General features: G+C 34.1%; 1 long non-coding RNA gene and 1 pseudogene across 3 annotated transcripts; both read left to right on the top strand.

Moving 5' to 3' along the window:
• LOC105157221 lies at positions 3,017-8,950 on the top strand. Of its 3 annotated transcripts, none has more exons than XR_002286744.1 (8): positions 3,017-3,157; positions 3,245-3,294; positions 3,382-3,455; positions 4,462-4,575; positions 4,699-4,755; positions 4,851-5,053; positions 5,132-5,227; positions 8,388-8,950. It is a non-coding gene; the product is annotated as an uncharacterized LOC105157221 (long non-coding RNA). The 3 variants fall into 3 exon arrangements; XR_002286743.1 differs by having other exon boundaries at positions 4,462-4,595; positions 8,413-8,950; XR_847430.2 differs by having other exon boundaries at positions 4,462-4,595.
• The window catches only part of LOC105157408, an 8,833-nt pseudogene continuing 5,666 nt past the window's right edge, over positions 10,444-13,610 (top strand).

Raw genomic sequence — 13,610 nt, 5'->3', positions numbered from 1 at the left:
AAAAATAGTGTATAAAGATACAAAAGAGTTTAAATTTAAATAGAAATAAATACTAAAAAAGTATTAAGTAAATTAAACAAATGAATGTTAAAATATTAACACCAAATAAATCTATTTCTTCTTGTACAAAAATTAAATCAAGCAAGTCATCATAAAATTTTTAATCAAAGTAAAGATTAAAATATCTCAAAGTTCAAAATTCTTTTATAAAAATTTTGCTACAAATGAACGTAGTTAAAAAATTATTCAATAAATATAAATTAAAAAATTCAATTAACCTCTGTATTATTATTAATTTAACACATGACTACAAAATGTTCAATTAAATTAAAATATACAAAAGAAAATAAAATTCAAAGAAAAAAGAGCTCGAATCACATACATTGAAATACATATACTTATATTACAAAGCATATACTGATCATATACAATATTTAGTATATATATATATATATTTAGATACTTCAAGAAACTAATTACATAAAAGCTAAAATATAAAGTCATTCTTTTCATTCTGTAAAACATCATTAGTAGACACAAAAAAAATAATCTAGAAAAGAACAATAAAATTAAACTATAAAATAAAATTTAATCGATGAAACTGTAATATATATAAAAAATTGGTGTATAAAAAGATACAAAAGAATACACATTTAATTGAAATAAAACTTAAATATCAAATTAAGTATAATCATACAGATAAATATGACTAAATAAATGTGTTCCTTCTTGTAAGAAAACAAAAATGAAAGACGGAAAAAAAAACAAAATTAAATTATAAATTAAAAAGATGAAACTGTAATATGTTCGAAATATAAGTTATCCCCAAATATTATAATGCACTCCAATTTATTATATTTCAATTATGACCTATAAATTATTTACTAAAATTTATCAATTAATCAATCAATTATGTATTATAATTTTTGGGGGCGTTCTAGATCAACAAGAAATACAAAATTGTGCTTTGCAAATTATAAATTAAAAAGATGAAACTGTAATATGTTCGAAATATAAGTTATCCCCAAATATTATAATAATGCACTCCTTATTATATTTCAATTATGACCTATAAATTATTTACTAAAATTTATCAATTAATCAATCAATTATGTATTATAATTTTTGGGGGCGTTCTAGATCAACAAGAAATACAAAATTGTGCTTTGCAACGTTATTAAACAAAAGAAGTTACCAGATTTGCACTAAAATGAGGAGTTTCAAGAGTTTATATACCTCAACTGACTTGTAGATCTCATCAACATATTCAACAATTCACGTCAGCAGCATCAATGACGACTATTTGCACCTCTGGATGCAGCCTGCAAATGAAAGATCAAATAAGAAGGGAAAACTACACCTGGATATTACAGAAGGCTTGGAAGGTTAATTGTATTGACCTTGCAGAATAGCAGTGAGAGTTGAAGTAAGAGTTGGAGCTTTCTTCTTCATCAACTTCTCTCCGGCCTTCTCCTTGAGCTCTGCAACTTCTGTAATATCGGGACTAATTTCAATTATCTCCTCTGGCTTAGGTTTGGTGGTTGCTGCAGCTTTTTTCTGAGCACGGCAGCTCTCTTTTCCGGCAGAGCTCCACTGACCACAATGGCTCCATTGGCATTTGCAGCCTGTATTTCATCAAACAACAAAACATCATCAATAAGGGCGTGTTCATCAATAAGAATGACTGAAACAAACAAGATTGCAAATTCAAGAAGATGGGGGGAATTTCATCAAAGAGCAAAAGCAAGAAATGTATGGGAAAAAAGATCATCTTGATGAGAATCCGAAACAATCAAAAAAGTCATTGAACTATTGAAAGAAAACAGAATGTTCATGATGGCCAAGAAACAATCTTTGGAAAAGAACTTCGTCCATGGTCATTGCAGTAATGAAACTCAAATCGGATTTGCATATAAATGAAAATCCACAAGAACCTCAACCCAATCAACATTATAAAGAATCTAATAGAGGTTATCGAGGTTATGATGAATCTAAGACAATGACAAGACAGAGTTGTGGAAGTTTCATCCAGAAAACAATAAGCAAACAAAAGAAAAATCAAGAACCATATATAACCTGATCAAAGTGAAGGAACCATGATTTAACATACACTCGCTTATCATATATATACCTCTTTGATCGGATTCTTGAAAGCAGGTCTAATTCAACAAAAGGGGTGGAATAAATAAACAATAGAAAGTGTCAAGGAGAGCACCAACACCATACGCATCAAAGATCAAGAGAACTTAAAAATCATGATAGTAAGATCCAAGAAAGCTTTAAAAACCATCTGAATGCAATGGCCCGTTATCTAAATTATTGAGAAATCCATAAGCATTCAACACAATCATTGAGCACAAATACATATCAATAGATGCAAGAAAGTTTCAGATACCTTTGTTCTGCTGCTGAACAACTCTCGAAGCTTAAAAACCATCTGAATGCAATGGCCCGTTATCTAAATTATTGAGAAATCCATAAGCATTCAACACAATCATTGAGCACAAATACATATCAATAGATGCAAGAAAGTTTCAGATACCTTTGTTCTGCTGCTGAACAACTCTCGAAGCCATTGCTGAAAACACACCTTGATAAAGCACTGAACCCTCTTTTCTTTTCCTCCCTCCCTCTCTCTCTGTGTGTGTGTGTGATGGAAAGCACAGGGGATGAGAATGTGAGAAGGGACGCCCTTTTGAAGCTGAAGAGAGCGAGCTTCTGTCCAACGGTCTTATTTTTTTCAATTTGTAGCCATTCGATGAAAGTCGATCCGACGGTATTGATTTACTGACCGAGACTTGACCACAACGGTAACTTTTTCCAGTCTCAACGGCTAAAAAGCGGCAAACAACGGTAACTTTTTCCAGTCTCAACGGCTAAAAAGCGGCAATTGTACCGTCGGATCGACTTTCATCGAATGGCTGCAAATTAAAAAAAAAATAAGACCGTTGGACAGAAGCCCGTTCTCTTCAGCTTTAAAAGGGCGTCCCTTCTCACATTCTCATCCCCTGTGCTTTTTATTGAGCCCCCCCCCCACACACACACACACACAGAGACACAGAGAGAGAGGGAGGGAGGAAAAGAAAAGAGGGTTCAGCGCTTTCTCAAGGTGTGTTTTCAGCAATACCTTCGAGAGTTGTTCAGCAGCAGAACAAAGGTATCTGAAACTTTCTTGCATCTATTGATGTGTATTGTGCTCAATGATTGTGTTGAAGGCTTATTAATGGCTTTCTCAATAATTTAGATAACGGGGTTTCAGCGCTTTTTCAAGGTGTGTTTCAGCGCTTTTTCAAGGTATCTGAAACTTTCTTGCATCTATTGATGTGTATTGTGCTCAATGATTGTGTTGAAGGCTTATTAATGGCTTTCTCAATAATTTAGATAACGGGGTTTCAGCGCTTTTTCAAGGTGTGTTTCAGCAATGGTTTTGGGTGTCGTTCAGCAGCAGAACAAAGGTATCTGAAACTTTCTTTCATCTATTGATATGTATTTGTGCTCAATGATTGTGTTGAATGCTTATGGATTTCTCAATAATTTAGATAACTGATTGTGTTGAATGCTTATGGATTTCTCAATAATTTAGATAACGGGCCATTGCATTCAGATGGTTTTTAATGCTTTCTTGGATCTTACTATCACGATTTTTAAGTTCTCTTGATCTTTGATGCGTATGGTGTTGGTGCTCTCCTTGACACTTTCTATTGTTTATTTATTCCACCCCTTTTGTTGAATTAGACCTGCTTCCAAGAATCCGATCAAAGAGGTATATACATATATGATATGCAATCTTATTAAGCGAGTGTATGTTAAATCATGGTTCCTTCACTTTGATCAGGTTATATATGGTTCTTGATTTTTCTTTTGTTTGCTTATTGTTTTCTGGATGAAACTTCCACAACTCTGTCTTGTCATTGTCTTAGATTTATCGTAACCTCGATGACCTCTATTATATTCTTTATAATGTAGATTGGGTTGAGGTTCTTGTGGATTTTCATTTATATGCAAATCCGATAATCTTAGTAAGCGAGTGTATGTTAAATCATGGTTCCTTCACTTTGATCAGGTTATATATGGTTCTTGATTTTTCTTTTGTTTGCTTATTGTTTCTGGATGAAACTTCCACAACTCTGTCTTGTCATTCTGTCTTAGATTTATCGTAACCTCGATAACCTCTATTATATTCTTTATAATGTAGATTGGGTTGAGGTTCTTGTGGATTTTCATTTATATGCAAATCCGATTTGAGTTTCATTACTGCAATGACCATTGACGAAGTTCTTTTCCAAAGATTGTTTTTTGGCGATCATGAACATTCTGTTTTCTTTCAATGTGTTCAATAACTTTTTTGATTGTTTCGGATTCTCATCAAGATGATCTTTTTTCCCATACATTTCTTGCTTTCACTCTTTGATGAAATTCCCCCCCATCTCATTTGACATGTGTTGTTAATCTGATCTACAGAGAGGGTAGTTTAAGCAGAAGAATGTGGGAGCAGAAAGGAAGAATTGTCGTGCACTAGGTGACATAGGAAATGTGGTTACCGTTGGTGGGTTCGAGGGGAAGCAGCTTCCTCAGGTTTCTCCACCGGTTACAAGGTACTGAAAATTCTTTCATCCTAACTGAAAGTGAATGAACAGATTGAACTCTGAATATGACCTATTGCGTGCTAATTATGTGTTGTGTTCTTATTTTATTCAGGAGTTTTGTGCTCAGTTACTGGCTAATGAACAGGCTGCAGCAGCTGAAAACAACAAGGTCCGGTTCTTGAATTTGCAATCTTGTTTGTTTCAGTCATTCTTATTGATGAACACGCCCTTATTGATGATGTTTTGTTGTTTGATGAAATACAGGCTGCAAATGCCAATGGAGCCATTGTGGTCGGTGGAGCTCTGCCGGAAAAGAGAGCTGCAGCAACCACCAAACCTAAGCCAGAGGAGATAATTGAAATTAGTCCCGATATTACAGAAGTTGCAGAGCTCAAGGAGAAGGCCGGAGAGAAGTGGATGAAGAAGAAAGCTGGCTCTTACTTTGCCTCTCACTGCTATTCTGCAAGGTCAATACAATTAACCTTCCAAGCCTTCTGTAATATTCAGGTGTAGTTTTCCCTTCTTATTTGATCTTTCATTTGCAGGCTGCATCCAAAGATGCAAATAGTCGTCATTGATGCTGCTGACGTGAATAATGACTTGGCTGTTGTTGAATATGTTGATGAGATCTGTCAGTTGAGGTATAAACTCTTGATGCTCCTCATTTTAGTGCAAATCTAGCAAGTTATTTATGTCGTTAGCGAAGCAGAATTTTCTATTTCTTGTTGATCTAGGACGCCCCAAAAATTATAATACATAGGATTAATTGATAAATTTTAGTAAATAAATTATATGTCATAATTGAAATATAATAAATTGGAGTGTATTATAATATTTGGGGATAACTTATATTTTAATTTAATTTAAGAAAGACATAATAGCCACCAACCCATACACCCTCGCCTCTCATTCTGTTCCTTTCTTTTTTACACAACACACACAAGTGAAAAATTGAAATTTCTCTCGATCGATCGAAACAGAGGTATGAAATTGTAATTTTAATTTTTATTAATTTGTATAATTATATTATTTAATTAGTTCGTTTATTAAATTTCTACACTAAGACATGATATGTAGATTAAATTTCTAATTAGTTTCTTAATTATATCACGATCACATCACATATTCTAATAATTTTTATGTTAACCCCTATAAGAAGGGAAAATTCCACTTTACCCTCTTCTACCCTAATTTTATCTTTATTTTCTTACTCTCAATTATATTACTTTACCCCCCTTACTTTATAAATGCTTCAATCTTGCACACTTACCACAAAAATAAATAAAAATTGTAATTTGGTTTGACGAAGTTTATGAAAAGTAAAAATGTTGTTTGTATCATTCTCCCACCTTTAAATGGTCTCCTGAAATTTTGACTGAATTTTACAGTAATATTAAATACTTAAAGAGAAGTGTTGCTCTGACCTTCCTTTATTTTATAAAAAATGAAAAGTAAATAGAGTTAAACACCACATATGCTAGTTAACATCCTCTGAGTCGAAACTAATGACAGAATTAAAAGCAAAAAAAAAAAAATAAATAAATCAGTAGGAATCAATCATATCCAATTAGTATTGGTCTACATATGCCAGAAAAGTGTTTGGATTGGCTTTCAAACAAAATAAGTATTGAATGATGTAATTTAACACGAAAATTTTATGAGTTTGACTATTTAAAATAGTGTTAAATTAAATATCAAATCGAATATAAAAATGATAACGTTGGTTAATTAGATTATTAAATTTATTATATTTGAATATTAGCTAATTTATATAATTCCATCAAAATTATTAACTAAATACGCAATTTTACGTATTGTTGTTTAATTAATTTATATAAAAGCGAGAAATTGATAGAAATTTATAAAAATGATGTTTTATATAAAAGAAATATCAAAGAGGAAAAATGAGGTTTTAAGAAATATAATGTTATTAAAGATGAGATTTTAATGATAACCTATTTATGAATATTATTAAAAACGATAGTTATTAAGTATTTTTATGTATTTTTATGAAGCCTAAGTATAGTTATTAAGAAAAATTAAAACGAATAATAATATTATAAAAAAAATTATTATATTCTCGATATACTAATTGTATGTGGTATAACTCATTATAAAATATGGGGGTAAGGTGAAAGGACTGAGTATATCAATAAAAATCGTTGTAAGGTCGAAGGTAAGTAAATAATTAGTATTATCTATATATGTTCCCCTTTTGTGGTGCTACTACTATATAAATTTGTGGTTCATACTGACGTTGACTTATCTGAAAATATATGAGTGGTGAATGATGTACGTAAAATCAGAAAATACATGCAATATTATATTTGTTTTATGATGTGTGTGATTGTTTGAAAATGAGAATATATTAATATATGATTTTACATTACTAGTTGCTTACAAGAATGGTAATATGTGAAAATGAGGGAGTATTGGAAATTGAATATAATTGTGGTGTGAATACCCCTTGATGTTGTTTGAAAAACCTGTAAGCCAAAATAAGAACTATGATGCGATATGAGAAAGAAATGAAATGAAAAGAGCTTTGATGCGATATGAAAAAGATGTGAAATGAAAAAGGGAGTTTAATTTATTGTTTTATTGCGAGTTAGCTATGTGGTGCGAGTTAGATGATTATGTTGGAATTAAATTGACTATTATACGCATGTTGTCTACTTATCATGTTTGAACTATATTTTTATATATATTCTATGCCTATTATAACGTTGGGATTACGTGTGCATATTGATTAGATGACTATGTGCATATTTATATATAAACACAGGGGTTACTTTAATGTTTAGGAAAACCCTAGTAGCGTTAGAGGGTGCTACATTAGGTGGTATCAGAGCAGGGATTAGATTTTCTAGGGACAGTAGATGAAATGTAAATATATATGTGCATTTCATATACGATGGAAGCGTCAAGGGGAAACACTGTTGGCCCAACTAAGTCCTCAAAATCTGTGCAGGGTCATGATCATCAAGGATTAGAATCCCAAAATAGAAATCCACAACCAGAAATAAACCCTTTTATGCAACAGTTTCCGCCACAACTCCAATCATAGGATGTGGTTATTGATAAAAATTATGAAAGAGGAGTAGACAGGGGGCGAAAGTATTTGCAGGTACAACTAACCCTTCAGAAGTAGAAGAATGGTTGAGAAACAAAGTATTGGACATAATTGAGTGTACTTTTGAGTAGTGGACATTACTTGGAATGACTTTTTGAAAGAATTTGCTGACATTATACTCCACCGGTCTATAGAAATCGTAAGAAAGTTGAATTCCTTGAACTAAAGTATTCGATTTATCTGTTGCCGAGTATGAGTTGCAATTTGTGAGGTTGTCAAAATATGATCCAGAAGAGGTGAGTACCAATGAATTGAGGAGAGACAAATTTGAAAGAGGGTTGAAATTCGAGAGAAATAGCAATTAAACCCTCGAGCGAATTTGAGTAATACTATTATTGAATCATCAGAACTACTTCGATATCTCTTTTTTTGTTTCTATCACCAGAGTTTCTGTGAATCCATAGATTTTTTCATTCTTCTATTTCGTCATTCCGAACTGCTATTTCAATTCTTCCATTTTTTCTTGATTTCTCATCCCTTTATTCAGTCAATTCACAGCCACAACGATACGAAAGGACTTCTATTGAAACCCACACTAGTAGGACAAATGAAATATATCTTTAGTTCATATATATCACATACCTTTCTTTCATAATAGATATTCGGATTTGAGAATCAATCCATTTTTGTAGGAATCCTATTTTTCTTAAATTCTTTCCCTTTATCAGGATAAAGTGGTGCAGTTTTCTTTAGGGGTTCTGGTTCACAGAGAGGTTGGTATAGAGGCCGAAGAGTGAGTCAGACTAGCAGGTCTCCTTCAGTGCTGGTGGGCCTACTTCAGTTGGATGCGAAGAAAGACTACTCCAGGCAGATCGTTCAATGGAAGATCTATTGCTTCTTGTGCTAATTGCTGTAGGCGACACACTGGTGAATATTGGGAAGCCTAGTATGTTATCATTGCCATCAGCTGGGATATATTGTCAGGGACTGTCCCACATGGAGAGATAAATACCAGAGGACCTCAAACTTCAGGTTTGAGCAAAGTGGGGGAAAACTCACAACAAGCAGGTATGAATAGAGGGCGAGGTAGAGGTGGTCAAGGTAGCGAAAATATTTCCATGACATCAACAGGACAAAGTAGTCAACTTCAACCACAAGCTAGGGTGTATGCAATCACAAAAGAACAAGCTCCTATGCCACCCGAGGTTATCACTGGTTCCTTCTCTATTTGCGATTCTAGTGCACATGTGTTGATTGATCCATAATCTACTTGTTTATTTATATCACATAATTTTGCGTCCCGTTAAATCATTATAAAGAATCTAATAGAGGTTAAATCTAAGACAGAGTTGTGGAAGTTTCATCCAGAAACAATAAGCAAACAAAAGAAAAATCAAGAACCACATATAACCTGATCAAAGTAAAGGAACCATGATTTAACATACACTCGCTTAATAAGATTCTTTGATCGGATCCTTGAAAGCAGGTCTAATTCAACAAAAGGGGTGGAAAAAATAACAATAGAAAGTGTCAAGAAGAGCACCAACACCATACGCATCAAAGATCAAGAGAACTCAAAAATCATGATAGTAACATCCAAGAAAGCTTTAAAATCCATTTGAATGCAATGGCCCGTTATTGAACTCAAAAATCATGATACCTTTGTTCTGCTGCTGAACAACAACTCTCGAAGCCATTGCTGAAACACACCTTGAAAAAGCGCTGAACCCTCTTTTTTCTCTCTCTCTATCTCTCTCTCTCTCTCTGTGAGGGCTCAATGAGAAGCACAGGGGATGGGAATGGGAGAAGGGACGCCCTTTTATAGCTGAAGAGAACGGGCTTCTGCAACGGTCTTATTTTTTTGAATTTGTAGCCATTCAATGAAAGTCGATCCGACGGTATATGCAATTGCCACTTTTTAGCTGTTGAGACTGAAAAAAGTTACCGTTGTGGAAAAAGTTGCCGTTGAGACTGGAAAAAGTTGCCGTTGAGACTGGAAAAAGTTACCGTTGTGGAAAAAGTTTCCATTGTGGAAAAAAAAGAAAAATAATAAAAAAATCCATCAATTTTCATTCCAAAATATCAAATTATTAACTTTTACTCTAAAAAATAAATAAGTTTCGATATAGTTCATTTAATTGAACAATTAAAATATTAATTTATTGATAAATTAATATCTCTCTAAATTAATAAAATTTCATAGTCCCAAGGTTAATTTATAGAGGTTTTACTGTATGTTGAAGTATGGAGTCTAACCCAACATTACATTCAGGCCCGACGATTAGATATCTTTCCTTTTTTTTTTTTTGTTAGGGATAAAATTTATAATTTGGCAATGCTTTTGATATGCCTTAGTGTAAATAGTTGATGGATTATATTTTAATGTTTTTCACTGAAAACAATCAAAGTAGAAATCAATTTTGAATGACACATTCCAAACACGAGATGGATTTTTTCAAGAAATGAATTAAAAGAGATAAATTTAAAATTGATTATCGAAGTATTCATAATACAATATGTAAAACTCAACGGAAATGACTTTTCAAAATAAATTAAGATTACATAAAAAGTGTATTATAAATATTATAAAAAATAATTTTCACTGGTGATATTAATTCCATGTGGAAAAGCCATTTTATAAAATGCTTTGAAAATTTTAAAAAAACTCAATCAAACACACTCCTATTTTTTTTAAAATAAAAACCTTATAAATCCTAAATATGATTATATTAATATTTTATAAATTTTGTTAATTTTTTTACCAAATTATTTAATCGCAATCTAGCAAGGATATTGGAATGAAGTCCTTCAACCGTCGGCGATGGAGCTCCTCCTCCGCAACCCAGCCAACCTCCGCCGCTCCTCCTTCAAAGTAGAGTCATCGTCCAAGAAAATCCCAGATTGTGACAGTAATTCTCGGTCCCAGGGCCTCCAATTTCGCAAGTTGTCCAAGAAGGACCTCTCAAGAATCTTGAGAACGGAGGCGGCCATTAAAGCCATCGAGAAAAAGGCCAATTCTTCCAAGTACAAGGCCTAAGGCTGTCTTGGAAGCTTTGAGTGATGCAATTAAGCAAAACCGTTGGGAGTCTGCTCTTAAGGTTGCATGCTCTGTTGGAAAAAATAATTGGTTTCAAGTAATCGAAATAATATTTTGAAATATTTCAATCGGATTTAGAAATCAAAAGCAATAAAGCCACGTTGGAACAAGTAATATAACGCAATTAGAAACGCTATTTACGACAAGAAATTTAAATCGAAAACTTACAACGAGAATTGTTATATCGTAACAATTCTCAGTCCAGTTAAAGTCGTTAACTTAACCGAATCGTAGAATAGCTGCTTGCCTTGAAGAAAATATACGCCCCGTATCAGCAGTGCACTGGGTGCAACGTAATTTCTCCCAGGATAAGACGGTTATAGTTCTTTCGGTTTTAGCACTATACCGAAGAACACCTCGAACAACACTTAGAAGCTTATTGAAACACGAGATTCAAATCTTTAAACAAAATATAGAAGCCGAAAGAAAGAGCTTGAGAAAACTCAAAATGAGAGCTTGTTGTTTTTGGTGTGTTTTCTCAAATGACAAATTTCAGCTATATATAGAGGGGCCATTTCTTCCCAATTAATGCAAAAATTGAAATCGGCCATTATGGCCTTCAATTTCAATTTGTGAGTTACAGTAGTAATATCCATGAACGGCCGAGGGAATAAAGAATTGCAATCAATCCAAATAAAATTTGAAACAGTAACAATGAAGGATGATTTTGATTAAAGCAATAATTTGAATATTGAAATGAGACTAAGTCCAAATGTGCTGCGGTAAATCAAAATTCATTTTTCCTCCCTCATCCAAATCTTTGAATTTCAAGAAAACCTTTAAAAATTTCAACAATCCCCCACAAATTCATAGATTTGAACTCAAGTTTCTATGACTTGCTTTCAACAATGGTACCTTCCGGTTTGAACCACTGTCTAAGTTATCTGACGTCAGTTATCACCAGGTCAAATGGAACTGAGCCTTGAATTTAAGCCTGTGAGTATGACAATGTCTGTCAGTAACAACAAGCCACCAGCTTTGTGTTGATCTTTAGGGTTGACACTTAGGCCATGTGTCCTGATCCTATTCATGAATGCTTTCAGGAATAACCCAATTCCTTAGTTGCGGCCAAACAACGACATTCACTTAGTTGGGCGTCTCCAGGGATGCACTGCTAGCATCTCGTCTTGATCTTTAGGGTTGACACTTAGGCCATGTGTCCTGATCCCTATTCATGATGCTTTCAGGAATAACCCAATTCCTTAGTTGCGGCCAAACAACGACATTCACTTAGTTGGGCGTCTCCAGGGATGCACTGCTAGCATCTCGTCTTATAAGACTTGACCCCATTCAGAGATGAACTCTTACTATACTTGCAATAGCAGCACCTTACAGAATTTTAGGGGACAGACTCCAGATACAAAGTATTAGTCTATTTGGTGCTCTGACATACCCTTACGACTTGTTGATACCACATTGAACCTTCTTTGTGGGATCTCCACTCAAAAGGTTGGGTTGCCGTCGTAGATATATCACTCATGGGTTTTCAGTCCCATCCCCAATCTGGACTTATGAACTTGTGACAGATTCAATCCTTTCGTCAAGATCAGCCACATTGTCCTTTGTTCCCACAAAGTCAATGCCCATTACTCTGTCTGACACTAATGCCCTTATAGACTTCAGTCTAACTTGAATGTGTCGTTTGGTCTTTGGATTGTATTTACGACTCCTTACCTTTGCTATTGTGGTTTGGCTATCATAATGTACAACAATCGGTGGAAGAGGCTGACTTACAATGGGAAGTTGTGATAGCAACCCAAATAGCCATTCTGCCTCAGTACCAATCGTATCTAATGCACATAACTCGGCTTCAAACGTAGATCAGGTTATCAAAGTCTGTTTTGCAGACTTCCAGGAGACTGCGCCCCCACTTAAGGTAAAAACATATCCTGAGCACCCATTACTCCCGGAGTTTTTGGCTATCCAGCTAGCATCACTATATCCCTCAAGAACAGCAGGAAATCTGCCATAATGTATGGCCAGTGACACCGAGCCCTTTAAGTACCTTAGTATTCTATCCAAAGCACCCCAATAGTGTATCTAGCCAGCTTAGAGACATAAAAAGATATATCTGGTTTTGTGCCATTTGCCAGATACTGTAAGCTCCCAATAATTTGGGAATACCTTAGTTGTGCAACCGAAACACCACTTTCATTTTTGAATAAAGCTACAGAAGGATCATATGGTGTCTTAGCAATTCTACTATTTTGATAACCAAATTTCTCAATTATCTTCTCAACATAATGAGCTTGAGAAATGGCTATTCCATTAGTTGACCGAGTCAACTTGATGCCAAGAATCACATTAGTCTCACCCATATCCTTCATTTCAAACTTATTTTTCAAAAATGACTTGGTTTCGGTAATAATATCTAGACATGATCCTATTAACAGAATATCATCCACATACAAGCATAGAATTATCATTTTATCTCCTTTAACCTTGCAGTATATACATTTGTCATTCTCATTTACCGTGAAGCCGAACGCAAGAATAGTTTTATCAAACTTTCCATGCCATTGTTTGGGTGCTTGTTTAAGTCCATATAGTGACTTAACAAGTTTACAAACTTTATGCTCGCTACCATGAGCTACAAACCCCTCAAGCTGATCCATGTAAATTTCTTCCTCGAGTTCACCATACAAGAAGGCTGTTTTCACATCCATCTGATGAATCGGGAGATTATACACCGAAGCAAGTGCTATAAGCACCCAGATTGTAGTCAATTGAGCTACCGGAGAATAGGTATCGAAATAGTCTATTCCTTCCTTTTGTTTAAACCTTTTAGCCACCAATCTGGCTTTAAACTTATCTATGGTCCCATCAGGTTTCAGTTTCCTTTTAAAAATCCACT

This window comes from Sesamum indicum, linkage group LG3 (genome assembly GCF_000512975.1).
Source record: "Sesamum indicum cultivar Zhongzhi No. 13 linkage group LG3, S_indicum_v1.0, whole genome shotgun sequence".
Lineage (NCBI taxonomy): Eukaryota > Viridiplantae > Streptophyta > Magnoliopsida > Lamiales > Pedaliaceae > Sesamum > Sesamum indicum.
The sequence above is the reverse complement of the archived record's forward strand: the minus strand, read 5'-3'. Positions and strand labels throughout refer to the sequence as shown.